At 50.0% G+C, this 6,747-nt stretch overlaps 1 protein-coding gene across 1 annotated transcript in view; it reads right to left on the bottom strand.

Moving 5' to 3' along the window:
* Positions 1 to 4,156: 4,156 nt before the first annotated feature.
* RAB27B (RAB27B, member RAS oncogene family) overlaps positions 4,157 to 6,747 on the bottom strand; it is a 63,062-nt gene continuing 60,471 nt past the window's right edge. The window contains exons 8-9 of the mRNA XM_026865880.1: positions 5,323 to 5,329; positions 4,157 to 4,166 (exon numbers count right to left, since the gene is read on the bottom strand). The gene's annotated coding sequence lies outside the window, so the exon portion shown is untranslated. The remainder of the gene's footprint in view (positions 4,167 to 5,322; positions 5,330 to 6,747) is intronic.

Consider the following 6,747-nt stretch of genomic DNA (forward strand, 5'->3'; position numbering starts at 1 on the left):
CGCTCGCTCCTGGGCTCGCTTGTCAAGCACCTGACTAATGTTCAAAGGAATGGGAATTTTTTTCCTGTGCTGAGAGGCGGGAAAACGCCTCAAGACGAAAACTATGAAAAGTAGTGCTGCTTCAAGAAACCCAGTATGAATGTGCATCCTCAACACCGGGGAGATTCTGGGTGAGCCCAGGCATTTCTCCTGATAGCTCTCCAGGTCAGACATCCATACTTGCCGCTGACCCAGCGGACCCTGCAGTCATGTTCCGGCTACGTTAGGGCTTCAGGATTAGGCCCTGCCCTGTTTATGTCACCCACAAGAGCTCCTTGGGTGTATCTGCTGGGCAAGGGCCAACTGGAAGCATCTCCAGAAGGTTGGGGCCAGCCCTTGACTTGGTGTGCCCGTGCACGGTGAGCTCAGCCAGGATAAATCCCCCTTTCTGCTTGTATGAACGCTCATCACCCATCAACAGGTGGTGTCCCCCGAAGTCTGGGGTTAAACTGGGCTCGAAGCCACGTGTTGAACTCATTTCCTCCAGGATAACTCGGTGGGCAAGGGTTGAGGCTGTGGGCTCCTCCCAGCAGCAGTGTGATGGGGTCTGGTGCAGCAGTGGTTCCTCATCTGGGCTGGAATTTCTTTGCTGCAGGTCAAACACAGATTACGTGACCTAAGGCTGTGAAAGGCAGATTCAAGTATTTCCTGTATTTCCCGCAGCTGGGGAGAACACCCTGCAATGCAGATCCTAGAGGATTTAGACATTTGTGTATCCCGTCCTGTTCATGAGGGGAAGCGGGTCTGGAGGAAGGGGAAGCCGTTAACTTTACAACCCGGAGCGGAAGAAGACAGCTTATTTCTTAGCAGGTAAGAGAATATCGCTGCATCATTTGTCATCCAGAGTGTTCACACAGGCAAGGAAACGTGTGTCTTGGGTCTTCTTTTTCAGCACCAGCCCATGAAAATAGTTATTTTTCTAAAAGCAGTCGTGTATGAAGATTAAAAAAAAAAAAAAAAAAATCCACGTGGCTGTGCTTTCCTTGTGCCACACAGCTGCACAGCAGATCAGGGTGGAACCTGGTGATTCACAGTTTCCAGACCTCACTTTCCTCATCACTCGGTGCAGAAAATTAGCACTAAAGCTTTATAGCAGCCAGGTGTAAACATAACCATAATGGCCCAGCTCGGGTTTTCCTGACTCCTTGGAATTTCTTTGTGCAAAAAGTCAATCTTCCTAACCCGAGACCCCTTCCTAGGGTGGTCTCTGTGCTGATTGGATTAATTGGTTCCTGTGATCTCGTTAGCCAGCCTCAGGCTGGCCCAAGGAGCCCATTAAGGAGTATGTGCCACAAAAACAACCTGCTGGTGCTCTTGGGGGGAAAAAAGTGTTGTTTTTTTTTTTCTTCCAACTATGTGCCTTGCAAAAATTGAAAACTGGATCTTAAAATGACTTGTAGGAGGCTGAGGAATCTAGAGGGGACATGAGGGCGGTGTGTTTGCCCTCAGAAGCGTGGCCGCGCACGGGCACGGCGCCCCCGGGAGCCGTGTCCCTGATACCGCTGGCCATCCCGGGAGAGGAACTGGCCGAGGGAAGGTCCTGCCGTGACTAATCTCAGTCATGGCTTAACCATCCCCTCCCGGGTGCGCGCTTGCCCGGAGGAGTGATAACTTCAATACGCAACTGGATAATTATACGGGGCTGCTTCGAAAGGCAAGTGAAGTTTGGTGGGATTATTTAGTACCAACAGAGCATATAAATCTTGCCAGTAACCACCCCTAATTTTAATTACAGCGAGGCGAGTTTTATAGGGAGAGCATTTTGTCAGAACAAATGATTAATTTGGGAGGGGGGGAAAAAAATAACTAAGATGACAAGCTCTTCGGTTCACGAGGTCTTCTGTACATATGAAATGGAAGGAACAAATTTCAAGCTTTAGTTTCTATTTAATTCAAATTAGTGGTTGGTTAGACCAGGCACACTATTTATTTCGTTTCCAAATAACAAATATTGTGAGAGGACCTATTTAGTCAGGAGTAAGCAGGCATTTCCTAGTCTTGGTTAGATGCTTTTAAAATGTCTCTATAAACTGCAGGAAGAGTGAGGGCTTCGTTTTCCTGCTAATGTTGTGTTTTCAGCCTAGGCAAGATAAGAAATACTCTTTATTCTTGCCCAAACTACTCATGCAACAAAACTCTTATCTTAAAAAGACATTGACAGGAACAGTTAACACACTGTATAATTAAAGCAATAAATTAATTACCAGGCTTCCCTGGTGACTATTAAACACTTGAGGCAAAAGAGCTGTCTTTTGCTCCTTGTTGAAGGATTATTACTCCTTAGTTTGAACATTAGCTTGAACAATCTAGGTTACTTTCTCTGGCGCAAATGCGTAGCCACAAACCCCTCCGTGTTTGCAGACATGTAAAAGTTGTCAAGGCAGCTCGGCTAACGTGTACGGGACTTGAGAGCTGGGATGTCCCATACCACATTCCTCTGGTTTTGGGGTGATTTTGGTGGTTTTGACAAGGGATGGACACGGACAGCTGCCCTAGAAGGATTTAAAGTCTAGGAAAATGTCTGTAAATTGCTACCCAGGGTCAGTCCGGGGAAAATGTCACCGGTGAAACCTCAGGCATGTGGCACGCGGGGACGCACGGGGTCTTTGGCATCTCTTCTCTCCTTGGTCCTGTTGACTCATGCCAGGCAGAAAATGCAGGTTTTATTGAGCTGATCAGCCCAAATGTCATCTGACGTTAAATCTTTGTTGAAATACTTTCCTCTGGGGTCATGGGTGGAAACCATCACAAAAGCCATCAGTAAAAGGCTGTTTATGCACGGGGAGCTCTGCTTAAAGGAACTTTTGAATCTCCGTTACAATTTATAAATCTTTAAAGCTTCCTGAATGCTTCCCGTGGAAGCTGGCTGCAGACGGGCTCCTTGGGGAGCAGAGAGCGGGCAGAGGCGGGCAGCGCCACGTTGGGAGGACGCATGGCAGAGGGCCACGTGGAAGAGGCAGAAGAAACCTGAGTCAGGGCAAACCGGTTCCCAGCGAGGGATGTGTCATGCCTTATTGATCAGCAAGCTTCCCACTAAGGAAATTCCTGGCTAGGCCGGAGCTGAGGCACAACGTCACGTTAATTAAGACCTGGGACGGGATCGCTGAAGCTTGCAGGTCTCTGCAGTCACACCCATGAAAGAGCCATCATGCACAGAGGGAAAAGTGAGGCAGCTGAATTACTGGTTATATTTTCAGTAGAGCCTCTTTCACAGACATATAAAAAGTGTCTTTCCGTTGTTCAACAGGCTTTGGGTCAGACCCCCAAATCTGCAGAAAACCAAACCCAAACCTTAAAGCTTTACTCATCAAAACACAAACCTGAAGTTTTGAGGGAAAACCTATAGCGACATGTTAACTGTTCCGTGCTCTTTTTCATGGCTTTGTGGCTGTAACTGTGGTTTTATGTCGGTAAAAATGAGCTGTTTGAATAATCACATGCAATGGTCACCTAACTGAACAAGCTCTAGGAGCTGAGTTTCCATTCATACGCCGAGCTCGCTGCGGAGCCGATAAAAACCTACGTGCAGCTCAGGAGCTGGATGAAAACAGGATGCTGAGGCAAGGAGGGACCACGGTCCCAGGGCAAGACTAAATTGCTGACCTAAATTACCCGGGTTTGTTACCCTCTGTTGCCGCGTGGGAGTTACACCGGTTAAGGACTCGGGTTAGTCCCTGAGTCCAAATTCTCTAGCAACCACTAATTGGGAGACCCAGCCCATCTCTTGTGCCGGGGCAGGAACACACATCGCCCAGATACTGCTGGGCCAGAGCGCGGGGCTGACGCAGAAGTTTAGGACCAGTCTCCCAGAGCCTGTTTTTGTGTGGTGGATCTCGAGAGAGCTGCAAGACGCTGGGAGCGCTGAGGGGGCCTACGTGGGGACCTGAGGGAGGGGGTCAGCTCGCTCAGTCTCTCCTAAATCACCCCAAAGGGCTTTCCCCATCCCCACGTCGCCCTGCGTCAGTGCTCCGCTGTCACCATCGCGCTGCAAAGTGCTAAATCTCAAACCCTCAGAGATTTCCCGTGGCAAAATTCTGTACGCGGCTTCCCAGATATATCAAGTTGCGTTTTGCCTTATTCCTTAAGCAATAAATGCAAATGAAATTATCACCCTGGATCCAGCCTTCCTGGGCTGCAGAGAACAGCTGGAGCCTGCTGAGAAGGTTGTTAGTCCCAGGAATGTGCTCGAGATTAACCATCAGCCGTGAGCTATTTAAGTGGGTCTGATAAGGAGAAAAAACACCTCTTGGGCTCCCCGTTTTCTAGATTTCAGAGCTTCTATTGGTAAAGAAGAAACAGCCCGGGAGTCAGCAGGAGCTGGAGGGAGGGCAGGAGCGTAGGGAAGGCGGGGACATGCGCGGTGCTTGGCAGCACTCGCCCTTCGTCCCCCGGGAGCCGACCTTGGAGCTGGGCGCTGCCGCTCCTGTGTTTGCTCCTCAGCTCGTGATGGGAACGGGCCCGACTTTGACCCCAGGCAGAAGGAAAAAAGAGCAGCTTTTATTTTTTTTTTTCCCCCATTTCTAGTTCAAAAAAAATCCTCTCCCACCCCAACCTGTTAAGACATGGGGCTCGCGCAGAAACGGGGTGAGGTGTGTGCACTGGGGGGAAGGTTCAGCTCCTGTGACCCCTGGTCACGGAGGGACGTATGGCAGGGACACGTATGGGTGTGCAGCACCCAGACCACCCCTGCCTGCCCTGGCCTAAAGCACCCTCAGATTCAAAACATTGCCGGAAAAAGAGTGCCGCTTGATATATTTACGGCCGAGATGTGATAGGGAAGGATATGGATCTTAGGGGACTGGACTTGCTGATCAAGACTTTCCTGTTTGTAAAAGAATTTATTGCACACTTTTATCTCCTCATTCTCCATTTTGCCTTCTCCCCCTTTAGCCTGTTTCCCAGTGTGGTTGTGTCTTTCCCAGCGGTATTTCCATCCATGTTTTTCTTTAAAGCCCTCTTCTTCAAGGTGTTTCTCTTTCCTTTGAGATATCCGCTTTTCCGTGCCTCCCTTTTATCTGTATTTGCCATATTTTCTCGCCTTCTTCCTTCCAGTTTTCTTCTGCCTCATTAGTACTAAGAGGTAGCATTAATCACCCTAGCTGGATGGGACACCTCTCAATACCTCCTTTTTCCTCATCCATTTTCACCCATGTAGCAAAAGAGGAATTTGACGAGGGCAAAGCCTGTTCCAGGCACCCCTTGGTGTGTGCACTCGCAGTGACATGTACGCGTGTGGGGAGATGGACTTGGCAGTTGTAGGTTCCTGGTTGGACTCAATGACACCAGCTGACTTGTTCTCTAGACCCTTCACCAGCTTCGTTGCTCTTTTCTGTTGGACTTTATTAAACATCAATTTTATTTTTGTGGGTTTTTTTTTTTTGTAACTGAGATACCTTTAGAATATTTTCTTTGAAAAAGCCATGGCTAATTCATGAGACTGGACCAAGTGGAATCAAGAGTTGCCCCTGTGTGGAGGAGGACAAGACATGAACCTCCACCCTAGAGCTCTGTATTTAGTTCCTCAGCCAAATTCTGCAAACATCAGCAAGCAACTTACTCTCTAGGTAGCAGATTTTCCTCCATAAAATGGAGATTTTTCATCTTTTCCCCTACTGTCTCCAGCTTAGCATGGTCCCAAGCTTTTCAAAGAAGAGTGTCGGTCTCTTTTCCCAAGTAACAAACAATAGGGCAAGAAGAAACGGCCTCAAGTTGCCCCAGGGGAGGTTTAGGTTGGATATTAGGAAAAATTCCATCACTGAAAGGGTTATTAAGCCCTGGAAACGGCTGCCTGGGGCAGTGGTGGAGTCACCATCCCTGGAGGGATTTAAAGGACACATGATGTGGCCCTTGGGGACGTGGTTTAGTGGTGGCCTTGGCAGTGCTGGGTTAACGGTTGGACTCGATGGTCTTAAAGGTCTTTTCCAACCTGACCAATTCGATGATTCTGTGATTCTACAGTTTTATTTATGATTCTATGTATGATTCTATCATCTTCCCCAACCTCGATCCCATGACTGTGTGTCCCCCTCAGCTCGGATGTGTCCCAGGGGGGGACATCTGGCTGAGGTTGGCTCCCTGCCGCAGGGAGCCGGCGCCATCCCCACCGCACAGGGGCTGCACCCCACGCATGGGGAGAAGGACCAAAACCCCCCTCAACCCTTCTCGCAGGGCTCGGGGCGGGGCCACCGGCGAGGGCGGGGCGTAGTGGGGCATGGCATGGCATGTCCACCAAGCCCCAGCAAGCTGACGGGCAGCGGGGAGCAGGGCTCCGGGCTGGGGGGGCTGCCTGAGAGCGGTGCCGGCAGGTAGCATGTCTTCCCCCTCCAAAGGTGAGTCTTGGCTGTGGGGGCACCCCTTCTTCTCCCACGACACCCAAAGGGCCCCTTCCCCCCTCCAGTGGCACCCCAAGGGTCTCTTCCCCTGCCCCTGGTGGCACCCAAAGCCCCAGACCCCCTCCTCTGCCTCAGGGGCTGTCAGGGGATGAGCCCCACTCCCAGATTTGGGGTTGAGCTGCGGGGTCTCACGGCCCCTCGCTCACCATGACCACAAAGTGCTTTTTCAGCATTTCCCCCAAATTCTTGCACCCCGCAAAACCAAACCCTGGCAGATCCTTGTCCCCGGGAGGTACCTTTCCCGCCTACCACCACACGCTTTTAATCAAGCAGAACCTCGCTACCCTTTTTTTTTTTTTTTTTTTTTTTTTTTTTT

The sequence above is a fragment of the Athene cunicularia genome (genome assembly GCF_003259725.1).
Source record: "Athene cunicularia isolate RWA chromosome Z unlocalized genomic scaffold, athCun1 chrZ_part1, whole genome shotgun sequence".
NCBI classification, from domain to species: Eukaryota; Metazoa; Chordata; class Aves; order Strigiformes; family Strigidae; genus Athene; species Athene cunicularia.